This window comes from Pseudophryne corroboree, chromosome 1 (assembly GCF_028390025.1).
Source record: "Pseudophryne corroboree isolate aPseCor3 chromosome 1, aPseCor3.hap2, whole genome shotgun sequence".
NCBI classification, from domain to species: domain Eukaryota; kingdom Metazoa; phylum Chordata; class Amphibia; order Anura; family Myobatrachidae; genus Pseudophryne; species Pseudophryne corroboree.
The window spans coordinates 47946633-47961385 of NC_086444.1; the positions used below are offsets into that span (position 1 = coordinate 47946633).

Here is a 14753-nt window from a genome sequence, read left to right on the forward strand (position 1 = left end):
TCAGTTCAGTCAGTTTCGTTCCTGGTTTGACGTCACAAACACACCCAGCGTTCGCCCAGACACTCCCCCGTTTCTCCAGCCACTCCCGCGTTTTTCCCAGAAACGGCAGCGTTTTTTCACACACACCCATAAAACGGCCAGTTTCCGCCCAGAACCACCCACTTCCTGTCAATCACATTACGATCACCAGAACGAAGAAAAAACCTTGTAATGCCGTGAGTAAAATACCTAACTGCATAGCAAATTTACTTGGCGCAGTCGCAGTGCGCACATTGCGCATGCGCAGTTAGCGGAAAATCGCACCGATGCGAAGGAAAATAATGAGCGAACAACTCGGAATGAGGGCCATAGTACACTAGCAGTGAGGATTCCTGTGGATAGCACGCTAGTAGTGATGAGTCCTGCACATAGGATGGTAGCAGTGATGAGTCCTGCGCATAGTTCTCTAGCAGTGAGGAATCCTGCACATAGCACGATAGCAGTGAGGAGTCCTGCACATGGGATGGTAGCAGTGAGGAGTCCTGCACATGGGATGGTAGCAGTGAGGAGTCCTGCGCATAGTATGCTAGCATTGATGAGTCCTGCGCATAGCACACTAGCAGTGATGAGTCCTGCGCATAGCACGATAGCAGTGAGGAGTCCTGCGCATAGGATGCTAGCAGTGAGGAGTCCTGCGCATAGGATGCTAGCAGTGAGGAGTCCTGCGCATAGGATGCTAGCAGTGAGGAGTCCTGCGCATAGGATGCTAGCAGTGAGGAGTCCTGCGCATAGGATGCTAGCAGTGAGGAGTCCTGCGCATAGGATGCTAGCAGTGAGGAGTCCTGCGCATAGGATGCTAGCAGTGAGGAGTCCTGCGCATAGGATGCTAGCAGTGAGGAGTCCTGCGCATAGGATGCTAGCAGTGAGGAGTCCTGCGCATAGGATGCTAGCAGTGAGGAGTCCTGCGCATAGGATGCTAGCAGTGAGGAGTCCTGCGCATAGGATGCTAGCAGTGAGGAGTCCTGCGCATAGGATGCTAGCAGTGAGGAGTCCTGCGCATAGGATGCTAGCAGTGAGGAGTCCTGCGCATAGGATGCTAGCAGTGAGGAGTCCTGCGCATAGGATGCTAGCAGTGAGGAGTCCTGCGCATAGGATGCTAGCAGTGAGGAGTCCTGCGCATAGGATGCTAGCAGTGGGGAGTCCTGCGCATAGGATGCTAGCAGTGGGGAGTCCTGCGCATAGGATGCTAGCAGTGGGGAGTCTTGCGCATAGGATGCTAGCAGTGGGGAGTCCTGCGCATAGGATGCTAGCAGTGGGGAGTCCTGCGCATAGGATGCTAGCAGTGAGGAGTCCTGCGCATAGGATGCTAGCAGTGAGGAGTCCTGCGCATAGGATGCTAGCAGTGAGGAGTCCTGCGCATAGGATGCTAGCAGTGAGGAGTCCTGCGCATAGGATGCTAGCAGTGAGGAGTCCTGCGCATAGGATGCTAGCAGTGAGGAGTCCTGCGCATAGGATGCTAGCAGTGAGGAGTCCTGCGCATAGGATGCTAGCAGTGAGGTGTCCTGCGCATAGGATGCTAGCAGTGAGGAGTCCTGCGCATAGGATGCTAGCAGTGAGGAGTCCTGCGCATAGGATGCTAGCAGTGAGGAGTCCTGCGCATAGGATGCTAGCAGTGAGGAGTCCTGCGCATAGGATGCTAGCAGTGAGGAGTCCTGCGCATAGGATGCTAGCAGTGAGGAGTCCTGCGCATAGGATGCTAGCAGTGAGGAGTCCTGCGCATAGCACGCTAGCAGTGAGGAGTCCTGCGCATAGCACGCTAGCAGTGAGGAGTCCTGCGCATAGCACAATAGCAGTGAGGAGTCCTGCACATAGGATGCTAGCAGTGAGGAGAAATTAGAGTTAAACAGAATTCATATTAATTACACATGGAGATACAACTATTGCCAAACTCCCCTCTCAAGGTGAGGTGGGCCCATAATACTACGAAGCTGCCAGTCACTATGGACCTCACTTAATAAGCTCAATGGATCACTTACAGACACCTCTTTGGTTAAATTATACTTTGATACAATCTTCCTAAAATGTGTAAATTAATCAGGAGAGTGGGACTTATTATTACACAGTGCCCGTCTATCATTTATTTACAAGTGCATCTAGAGATTGTAGTATGCCCGGCACTGTCCTTACAGGATGGAAGCTGATCATTGCCAGCTCAAAGCAGGAGCAAAAAGTCCTTTCAAAGACTATAAATGGCTATGTGCCAGTAACGTCCTCTAATATGCGCCCGCTCTTTCTTATATCTCATATCAAAACTCTTGTTAATACGATAGTAAATCTTGATTATACACTGGTGCGGCGGGCAAGGAGCGGGTGTTTGGGGGGTGTCTTAGGGGCCGTAAAGTACTTTTATTCTATTTTTTGGTGGATAAAGAAAAAAACAAACCAAATGTAACATTTCAAACAGAAAACATCTTTCTTGTCCTAATGTGGGCCTGCGGTAGTTCCTAGTTGCCCAACCCCTTTGTACAGAAGACATGTTGTGTAGAGTAGTCTGAAAGCCGCACAGAACTCTGTAATGCTGCTTTCAGCTTCGTATGATGGATCTCATTCAACAGAACTATTAGGAGACTCTTACCCTCTGCTTAGTCTCCCTTCAAGGTGGTGAGAAGTTCCTTTGAAAATGCAATTAAAGGAATTCCATCCACTTCATTTCAATACTTCATCCTACATCCTCAGGATATTTAGAGTTGAGAAAGTGAATTGAGTGATGTGAGATAGCTCACACCTCTCTAACGTCTTCTACACCGAGGTCCAGTTACAAAGAGATTGTCCGATATAACATCAAAGACTGAATTATTTCATTCTGGGTCTACAGTCTGCTCTTCTCTTGTCTTTCCAAAAATAAAAATAACGCTAGCTGTTTTCTTCCTCCTTTTCTTCTTGTAAAGGAATTTTCTTGTGCTTGTTTTTTAAATTTACCATTCTGGTCCGTAGCAAAGTTCTGCAGGAATATTCTGCGCCACTTCCAGGTAAGGGAACCGGATTCCCAATTCTCCACCCGCTACTTTTAGAGATCTAAGGGAAGAGTTATCCAGGCTTGGGAAGAGATAAAGTACTAACTAAACTGCCGTGTTGCAGGAGCTCAATGGTTGGTATTTTAGCTCTCTCCATTTTACCCCTCTCCAAGCTTTGATAAATCTCCCCCAAAGACTTCTACTGTATATATTATAAAAATAAAGATCTCAGCACCTGAAATAAAGAATACAGCTGAGCGACAAGTCCGTGTTCTCCCCAGGACCAATTTCACGGGTCCTCCACCTGGCACTGTCCTGCTCCAGGGGTCTGATGATTAAAATCAGGGTTGTACTCCGCAGACGTTACTGCGACACAATTTTGACTGCGGGAACATTGCCGAAAGGGGCATTTGTGGACACAAGTATATCTGTGACCAAGTAGGTGGCCAGTATCTGCAGTCTTTAAAAACATTTCATTTAGAATTGGTAACCTCGATTTCAAATTAATCTAAGGATTTTTTTTAGATTTTTAATTTTTCTGAAGGACCTCTCATTGACGCACCCCCACTCCCCTTCCTTGCACATGGAAGTCCTCACAATGGATAGGACAGCAGTTTTTTGGAAGAGCTCTATTGTGAGTTTATAGTCACAATTAGTCATACATACAGCGCTATTAAACACCTCTATTGATGCGATAAGCGGCAGGTTGTATCTCATGCAATATGTGATGCATGATATATCCCACCCTCAGTCCATGAAATATCAGGGGCAACGTGTTAGAAATAAGTAAAGATCTTCTTTTCTTCCATCCAATATGTTTTTCAAAAGTTCGACACATCTATCGTGCAAAAATAACATTTCTTTTCTGGGGTTTAAACACCCGTCAGTGAAGTGACATCTTTTTCACTGTTCTGCTGACATTTCCTCATGATAATTGTATATTCTCTTACACATTTGGCAGGAGCTATGTGTGTCACAACACATTTTCTGTTATGTGGATTCACTAGACTGAAGCTGTTCCAATTCCAAGTGATGACAACAAAACTTTACTGAAGTTGTGAACGTACCGTGTTCACACTTTTTTTTTTTTAAACGCCTACCATAAGTGTCAGATTATGTTTAGTGATGGGCTATAGATAGTTCACAGACCCCTGAAATGTGTCTTCTATGTCCCTCTCTTGTGGAGGTCCCTGGTTGCATATACTACTATCTGTGCTGTAGGTGTTACCTGGTGTGTATAACCTCCAATGCAATAGCAAGTGTAGTGAAAATACACTATATAATACGGTATCCAATTAGCCACAGTAATTTACCGTGGCTAATTGATCTACCAGGGGCTGTCCAGTTAGCCCCGATCCTGACACTTATTGGGGATTTTGAGGCAGATGAACCAAATACCCGATAAGTATGCACTGTTACGGTTACCCTGACCTCAGCCACGAAATTGCATAGGTATGCGACTTTTCGTTGATCATTTGTGTTGTCGTACGAAAAAGGGAAAAATTCTGTCCGTAAAAAAGAGGTATATTTGGATAGGGGGAAAAAATGTAATCGTCGGTAATGTAAAAAGAAACCATGAAACCCCCCCTTGTTTTTCGCGCTTAAGGCCAAATAGCTGCGAATAAAATTTCGGCCGCAAATAATGTGCTTTCGCAATTATTTTGTCCGCCGATTTTTTGGGGAGAGTATCCAACACAGAATAAACAGTTGCTTATTAAATACAATAGTCTATTGTCTGTGGCCCAGTATATTTATGTAACTACTGTATCGGTGAAGGGTGATGCCCCTCTTGTAGCTGAGTGGTGACATTCTGGCTATTTTGTTTTTTCATTATTGTGAACAAATGTTCTAATCCACAGGTTCTCAAACTCGGTCCTCAGGACCCCACACAGTGCATGTTTTCCAGGTCTCCTCACAGAATAGCAAGTGAAATAATTAGCTCCACCTGTGAACCTTTTAAAATGAGGCAGTGAGTAATTAATACACCTGTGCACTTGCTGGGTTACCTGCAATACATGCACTGTGTGGGGTCCTGAGGACCGAGTTTGAGAACCACTGTTCTAATCCATGAAAACAGCAGCTTTAAGTCCTGGTTTAAAACGTATTTTGTAATCTGTTTCGGGGTGTCACAGTAGTCTCTGTTTCCACCAGCGTCCGCATACTGGCTCTCTGCCAGAGCACTATGAAGGAGATTTGGTCTGGGCCCTGAATCCCGCTGTTTCGGGCGAGGTGCACGCATATAGTGCAATAAGCTTCTGACTTGGGCGTTTTGTTAAGATCAGTAGATCTTTAATAGGCTTCAGTGTGGCTGCTTGTTACATGTGGGTTATATTTACTTTTCCTATGAATGGAAAACTTAAAATGAGGTCGCTAATTGAATGCATCGTGCAAAATACACAAGTAGTGTAATAAATGTACGGGAAAGGGCTCTGAGACAAGCGTGCTGGGCAGCCCCCCTCCTCCCCCACAGTACGATGCCATGCAGATAGTGATAAAGACCTTCCCTTGCTTACATTTTCCTGGCTACATTGTTTACAGGTCACTTCAAAAGATCAGAATTAGGAGAAAAGGAAATGAAATAAATCTAAAAAAAATTAGTTGGGTTCAGTTATAGATCCTTAAAGCCGATCCATAGGCACTAGGTTATGAAGGCCATCCGTAGACCCTTGGTTATGTAGCCCCCAATTACAGTCCTTTCGTTATCATTCCCACATCCATGGACCCTTGTTTATGAAGCCCCCATCCATGGACCATTGGTTATGAAGCACCCATCCATGGACCCTTGGTTATGAAGCCCCCATCCATGGACCCTTGGTAATGAAGCCCCCATCCATGGACCCTTGGTTATGAAGCCCCCATCCATGGACCCTTGGTTATGAAGCCCCCATCCATGGACCCTTGGTTATGAAGCCCCCATCCATGGACCCTTGGTTATGAAGCCCCCATCCATGGACCCTTGGTTATGAAGCCCCCATCCATGGACCCTTGGTTATGAAGCCCCCATCCATGGACCCTTGGTTATGAAGCCCCCATCCATGGACCCTTGGTTATGAAGCCCCCATCCATGGACCCTTGGTTATGACGCCCCCATCCATGGACCCTTGGTTATGAAGCCCCCATCCATGGACCCTTGGTTATGAAGCCCCCATCCATAGACCCTTGGTTATGAAGCCCCCATCCATGGACCCTTGGTTATGAAGCCCCATCCATGGATCCTTGGTTATGAAGCCCCCATCCATGGACCCTTGGTTATGAAGCACCCAATTACAGTCCTTTGGTTATGAAGCCAATCCATAGACCCTTGGTTATGAAGCACCAAATTACAGTCCTTTGGTTATGAAGACCCCATCCATGGACCCTCTGTTATGAAGCTCCCATCCATAGACTCTTTGATATAAATCCCCCATCCGTGGACCCTTGGTTACAAAGCCCCCATCCATGTACTTTTTGTTATGAAGCCCCCAACTGTGGCCCCTTGGTTATGAAGCCCCCATCTGTAGAAACTTCATTAAGAGCCAATATAGTAAAAACAGAATGTATGTACTACTGTCCTGCAGTTTTATGTAAAGGGATAACCTGAAGTCTGTTTCATTGATAATTAAATATAACTGAAAAATACATTTTTCAGGGTATTCAGCTAGGTTTAAACTACAATATTTTTCTTTGTCAATCTTTGTGTTACAGTCTGTGTGGGGTGATAGTTTTTTTTAATAAATAAAAAAAATGACATGATATTTAAAATATCTGAAGCACTTTATTGCTTGTATATGTCAATCTTCCCATATCATCAATCACGCGATTTGCCAGTAAAACCATTTATGCTTTACATTCCCAAGCATGATCTTGTGTATTGAGAGAGAGAGAAAGTACCATCCAACCAGCTCCTGACATTTTTCAAACGCAGCCTATATTATGGCAGTTAGGAGCAGATTGGTTGATACTTTATCTCTCTCCAGCCTTTGATAATGTTGATTGGTTGCTGAAGCATTGGAGTCCAAGCATCTTCCAGTGGTGAATGCAATCTCTCAGACACCTCTGGCCTAGCAGACAGCAGGCCTGTAGGTCTTTTCCCGCTCCGAGTTATTGGTAGGTCATGTGATTTGTTATTTTAAGGTTACCACGGAGAACTTTCAGACTTTAATTCCTGTAATGTGTTCTGGCTTTTCTATCACATGTAATGAACTGTGCTGACTACACTACTACTGGGAAGGACTTTTTTTTTCCCCCCCCTGATTTAACATCACCAAGCTTCTCATTAATCAGAACTGGCAGCTGGCTTGTACCCAGCACAGTCTGTTATTTCTGGGGCCCTCTGTAAAATGGTATAATAATACCCGCAGGCGTGACTAGTTTTTCACAGTGCAAATCTCCAATTTAATCCACAGCCTTCCATAACTAGACTAAACCTGAAATCACATAACTCTATTAGTAAGGGGTTAAGTTTGGTTTTCAGTGCCAGGAATTCCCATGTGGTCTGTTAGTTTATTAAACTCTTTCAGGGGCGAGATTTGTTTAGGCTGTTTACCTCCTGGGGGCCGAAGCAGAGTTGTATGCTGCTATTAATTATCTATAGTGTCGTGTGACTACCAGGGCGACCACAGTCATATGATGTAGTGAGCAGGGAGGCTTTGGAATGCACCTCTGTTCTCTACATGTGCTGGAAATTCCTCCCCTTTCTCATCCTCCCTCTGGTGCCACATGACATGCTGAGTGCCTGTGTTTGTCTGTCTGTCTGTCTGTGTGTGTGAGAGAGAGAGAGAGAGAGAGAGAGAGAGAGAGAGAGAGAGAGTGTGACTGGCAGCCATGTTTGTCTGTCCTCCAGAGAGGTATTAGAAATGAGATAATGACTGGCAGGAGAAGAGTTAATTAAATAATATATGGAACTTAACTTTGTATTTAATGGAACCCTTATGTGGTATAGCTACTTTATGAGCATATTAAATTACAATTTTAGGTGGCACAAATACACACACTGACACATAGCACGTTCCAATAAATAATTATTTTCATTCAGTTAACACAATAACTCCTGGGAGTGGGTCAGTGAAAAGCCACTTGTCACAAACAATAGTACAAGACTGCATGTATAAAGTGCATCATTATTGAGCTCGCCAGTAATAATTCTCTGTCTCGCTTAGTATAATCCGTGATTTAACCAATTTGTCTGAACGACCGTTGTTGTCCATTTTCCGGTGTTTGGGAGCAAATGTCATTTGCTCCCATCCATTACCATATTTTCATTCCAACCAGCCAGACTGGACAAATGGTCTGCCAGATAATCGTGTAGTGTATGCCTAGGTTCAGAGGTAGGGGTGTACGGGTGAGTGTTAGGGATAGGTTACATGAAGAGGACGTTTCACTAACCCAGACTAACCTCCTTATTTGTTCCCAGTGCACACGTCCCTGCAACTCTCGCCAGCTGGTGCTGTTTGTGTCACTGAAATGAGGTTTCATTGAGGTTTGGGGCACGTCCAGATGATTGGTCATTGCAAAGACATTCTTGGAAAGAGAACAATAAGAAAATAGACCCTAAACACTATAATGCAGGCAAATTATTGCTTTGTGTGCTTACATGTGTCAGCGTGGGCCTGTTTGGAGTCTTCTCGAAGGTTATGCAGTTGTGGTGACATAGCTTCACCTTGCTGGGTCGGATTTAACATCTGATCGTCCGCAGCCGCTTACAGGTCTGTTTATTAAAGGAAAAAGAGCCCATAGTAGGACGGCTTCATATTTACCAATCCCGGCGCACATTGATGGCTAACGCTGGGTATTGCCGGTGGCAACTACGGTTTCTCTGGTACTCTCCTGTCGTAGCGAGGACGCTAGTTATTGTATACATGTATCACCGGATGACCTACTCCTATGCTGTGATATAAATATGTACAGGAGCACTTTTTTCCATTGCTAATGTTAATAAAATAATTTGAGACAAGATGGTAAACTCTAGGACGGGAGCTAGGGAGCACAACACATCGGTCAGTCATTTTCGGAAAACCCTTTTAACATGTAATGCGTATGATAATAGCACTTTGCGTTGATGACAGTAGCTAAAGCCTCTGGATTATTCATAACGAGGCTTTCAGTCAGGATTAGCATGAATAAGTATAATCTTCTTGTGGGATGCAAATATGGTTTTAACCCTCTAATAACTAAATGAGAGATTTGCGACAAAATAGTTCTGTGTCATGGCTGAATTGGGATATTTTATGCTGGGTACACACTGGAGCGACGGGCAGACGTTCCTACATCGAAACGTATGCCCTTGAACCGGGGATTGCCCGTACAGACTAGAACGAGTTAAATGAAGGACGGAACAATCACTGTTCCGTCCTTCATTGGTATAAATTACGTCGCTAGCGTTATCGCTAGGTTTGATGTGCGGCACATCAGACTTGGCGACCGCGGTAGCGCGCAGTTACCCGTACACACTGAGCGATGAAGGCAATTTGTCGTTACGAAGCGACAGATCAGCCCGACGTCGCTCCACTGTGTACCCAGTTTAACAAACATTTTCCAACCGCTGTTGAAAGATAGAATCCCGCATGGGGCGACTATTAAAAGAGATGAGCAAGGAGAAACGAGGGGGAAGTGTTTTAGAGAAGCAGCAGTAGTGGGGTGGGGGGTTCCTTGCCTAATGTGTGACAGAAATGTCTCCGGCTCCAGGGACGGCAAGTTTGGCGCGGGGCACGCGTCTGGTGATGCCAGTCATTTGGAAGACGAGGAATCATTTGGTTTCATTGGGTGATTGAGGGTGGCCACATTAGTAGGAGAGGCTGGGCTATTTTCATGGTCTTGTAGTTCATCAGAGAGCCGTAATGCACACGTTTTTGGTTTGTTTTAGCCTTAATTTACTCTGTTCATACATATAGAAAATGGTGTTATTTATAGATAAAAGATAATAATGTACATTCATGTATAAGGCACTTGTCTCTAGGTTGGAGAGAAAACCATTTCCCACATGACAGCCTCTTGCACCATTGTTTTCTGTTTCTACAGTGGCAGATGTACTAAGCCGTGGAGAGAGGGAAAATACCAACCAATCCGCTCCTGTCATTTTTTAAACGCAGTCTGTATCATGGCAGTTAGAAGCTGATTGGCTGGTAGTTTATCTCTCCCAATTTCTCACACTCTAGGGCATTGGTTCTCAAACTGTGTGCCGTGGCACCCTGGGGTGCCTCAGGACACTTGCAGGGGTGCCCTGGGTTGGTGGTCAAGGACCAATTCAAATTATTTATGGTCAATGTAATAGGCAAAACCAGTGCTGGTGGCTGCCAATCACATATACCCTCCAGCTGCACCTTTTTGGCAGGTACAGGACCTTTTTTTATGGTCTGTACCGATTTTTGGCTCTCCAAATTTCCATTGAAAGTATAGGAAAAGGGGCGTGACCACACCCCTTTACATGCGGCCACGCCCCTTTTCTAATTTGTACCGATTTTTATGTGTAAAATGTTGGAGGTTATGCAATCATAAAATATGTACAAACAGAAGCAAATCTTGTCCCTCCCCGCATAACTGAGCCTAAGGATGACATTTAGGGGGACATGTACTAAGCAGTGATAAAAGTGAAGAAGTGAGCCAGTGGAGAAGTTGCCCATGGCAACCAATTAGCTGCTCTGTATATGTTTATAGTATGCAAATGATAAATGTTATGTCAATGGTGATTGGTTGCCATGGGAAACTTCTCCACTGGCTCACTTTTCCACTTTTATCACTGCTTAGTACATGTCCCCCATAAACACAATTTACTTAATATTTCTTTGGCCTAGGGGTGCCGTGAAATAAATTCTGATACTCTACTCTAGGGTGCCGTGATTCAAAAAAGTTTGGGATCCACTGCTCTAAGGTTTTAGTACATCTCCCCCTGTATCATCCCTCTGGTGAGATAATGCCAGGCTCCCAGCTAAATGTATCCCAGCAACGCTACATAACATAACACTGTAAGGAAATGAAATATTTTGGTTAACCATCATTTTTGTCTATAAAAAAAAAAAAAAAAGTACAGAATACAAAAGACTAAAACATCTTGCTATAAAACCCCCCAAAATTCAATTAACTATTTAACAATCATTGGTTGCCTTGGACAGCATATCACAGATCAAACCAGGCTCAATAACAATAATTAAATAATAATAATTGCACTATAAATATACTGTGGTAGTAAAAAAAAACCACATTTTTTGTTTACAGTTATTAAATTTGTGCTTATTGCAGTGATATCATAGCTGGCTTTAAGGTGACATAGACAGTACCAATAATCCGTGGGGTAAATTTACTAAGGTGGGAGTTTTTTTTTAGAACTAGTGATGTTGCTCATAGCAACCAATCAGATTCTACTTCACATTTTTCAAGCTGCTTCTAGAAGATAATAGATAGAATCTGATTGGTTGCTATAGGCAACATCACCAGTTCTAAAAAACTCCCACCTTAGTAAATTTACCCCCGTGTGTACTGTATGCTAGTAATGGTCTGGGACTAAATGAAGCCAAGTATTGGCATTGATTTGTATGGCCCACAGTGGGTAAAACAGTATTACAAAAAAACATACAAGCTAGACAAAATAAAGGCAGGTGTGAAAGCAGAAGGGCCCTGCTCGTACGAGCCCTGTCAGTCTAATTGGAGAGAAGGCACAGCGTAAACGTGGAGAGTGAGTGTGGATCACCGTGTTTGGGACAGCATTGAAGGTTCACCAGTCTGAGTATTATAAGTAGGGGACCAGCCCCACTATAAAGTCCAGGGGTGATCATTAGCAGGTATAGGTTTCATAGGAGTCCAGGATTAGCGCAGTGATGGCATCATATACAGGGTCGGACTGGCCCACAGGGAAAACCACCGGTGGGCCCCACTGCCTGGGGCCCCTCCTCCTCCTCTAGTGATCAGGTTCCAGACTGTGTTCTTGAATTATACATTATACATATGTTACCTTATACTGCACAGGACTATGATGTATTCTCTACAATGCATTGCCAATATTTTTTGGGTACATTACCATGCATGTACTAGCAGTATTTATATATTTGTCAAGGGGCCCAGTCCATGCACTCACTAATGATTAGGCAATCCAATGTAGCGGCTGGCCACACCCCCTCTGGAGACTGACCACACCCCTAAACTTGGGCCCTACCACTGCATTCCCTGGTGGGCCCTTCATGCCCCAGTCCAACACTGGTCATATAACTGATACGGAGTGTTTTTTGTCACAATGAATGTAACCTGAAGGCGTCACCTTGTTGATGAAGCCGACAGAATATCCAGTATTTACGGGGCGTGGCCGCGGCAGTGGCTCCGCTCCAGCTCTTCATATTGCCGACCTCGCTGTGACACCAGCTTTGTTCTGTATATTGCGCTGTCATTATAAAGAGGTATCCGGGTGATTGGATGGCAGTGTCTAGGTAGACAGCCAATGCGTCAACATGTATTAAGTGAACAGGCACACAAAAGGTCGACGGTGCTTAAGGTCGACAGGTTCCAAAAGTCGACATGACAATGGGTGATGCACAAGTGGTCGACACAAGTTTTTGTTAGGGTTTTTTTTTTTTTAACGTTTTCCCAACTTTGCTTGATTTAATGTCCACGTGAACTACAGTTGGGAATAGTAACCTGAGGCGATCTCAGCGAGCCGGCGAGGGTACACGATTCCACGGATTATGGTCAAATATGGTGACAAATACAAATGGACACCCAATTTAAAATAAAATAAAATTGTGCGTCGTCCATTGTCATGTTGACCTTTTGACCCCATTTGGCCTTTCTCACTACCTTTTATCTGTCACATTCAGAGGCGTAGCTAGGGTTTTCGGAGCCCAGGGCAAGATGGAAAATGCCCCCCCCCCAAAAAAACAAAAAAAAAAACACCAAAAGAAACATGTGCGCGCGCGGTGAAAAAATGGGCGTGGTCACATACCAGAAGGGGTGTGGCCACTGAAAATGGCCCACAGTGCCAGTTACATTGCCCCACAGTGCCGGATACATGCCCCACAGTGCCAGATACAATGCCCCACAGTGCCGGATACATGCCCCACAGTGCCGGATACATGCCCCACAGTGCCGGATACATGCCCCACAGTGCCGGATACATGCCCCACAGTGCCGGATACATGCCCCACAGTGCCGGATACATGCCCCACAGTGCCAGATACATTGCCCTACAGTGCCAGATACATTGCCCCACAGTGCCGGATACATGCCCCACAGTGCCGGATACATGCCCCACAGTGCCGGATACATGCCCCACAGTGCCGGATACATGCCCCACAGTGCCAGATACATGCCCCACAGTGGCAGATACATGCCCCACAGTGGCAGATACATGCCCCACAGTGCCGGATACATGCCCCACAGTGCCAGTTACATGCCCCACTGATTGCCAGCTACATGCCCCACTCAGTGCCAGATACATGCCCCACTGTGCCCCTCCCCCGGGGTCACTCACCGCTTGTTGATATGTGAGGGGAGGAGAGTGCTCCAGGTCTCCGGCGGCTGTGTGGCGCTGGTTCGCTAGCCAATCAGAGCTCGCGGACCGGCAGCCAATCAGGAACCGGTCCACAAGCTCTGATTGGCTAACGCCGCCGGAGACCGGACACACGCAGCGCTGCTAGTGCTGGCAGCGGCGGTTAGGGGAGGGAGAGACGCTGCGCTCTCCTCCCCTCACATTTCGGCGTGATGGGGGCGAGTGGGGCATGATGCCCTGGCCGGCGGCGGCGCCCCCCTCTCCTGGGCCTGCCAAGGCGCCCAGGGCACGTGCCCCACTCACCCTACCCTTGTTACGCCTCTGGTCACATATTTATCCCTATCGGCCTAATGCATGTCAAAAATATAGGGTCGACCTAATGACTATCTAGACACTGCAAATACTTCTATACCGCACTCTATAAAGAAAGGGCACAGAAATCTATAAAAAAAACAAACTGCAGAATGTTTTTAATAAGATTTTAGTTATAACCTGTCCATCTAAGTACTGTACAGATTGAGTCTCCCTTATCCAAAATGCTTGGGACCAGAGGAATTTTGGATATGGGATTTTTCCGTAATTTGGAATAATTGCATACCATAATGACATATCATGGCGATGGGACCTAAATCTAAGCACAGAATGCATTTATGTCACATATACACCTTATACACACAGCCTGAAGGTCATTTTAGCCAATATTTTTTATAACTTTGTGCATTAAACAAAGTGTTTGTACATTCACACAAATCATTTATGTTTCATATACACCTTATACACACAGCCTGAAGGTCATTTAATACAATATTTTTAATAACTTTGAGTATTAAACAAAGTTTGTGTACATTGAGCCATCAAAAAACAAAAGTTTCACTATCTCAGTCTCACTCAAAAAAGTCCGTATTTCGGAATATTCCGTATTTCGGAATATTTGGATATGGGATACTCAACCTGTATAAGTCTCCGTCTGAAACTCCATAGCCACAGCGCCACCTGCAGGTTATAAGGAAGAGGGTAACCGAACTACTAAACAGTTGAAATCATACAAATACTAACACATTTAATCTAATAGGATAAAAGTACAGTAGGTTATTTTCATAGTAAAGTAAATTACATGTTTCAGTCGTGCATTGTTTAATGCAACATATTAGTGGGATTATTATACATATAGCAATTTTATTTTTAGATCCAGACATCATTGAATTAATTCCAATGCAGTTTCATTGTTTTTTATTTTTTTTTATTTCTCACAATTCAATCAGTGATATAGGGGTCTATTTACAAAGCCTTGGCTAAAGAGAAAGTACATG

General features: G+C 44.9%; 1 protein-coding gene across 3 annotated transcripts in view; it reads left to right on the top strand.

The window, feature by feature from the left end:
* Positions 1 to 14753, top strand: part of PDZD2 (PDZ domain containing 2) — a 559801-nt gene that overhangs the window by 145636 nt on the left and 399412 nt on the right. The window lies entirely within an intron of this gene.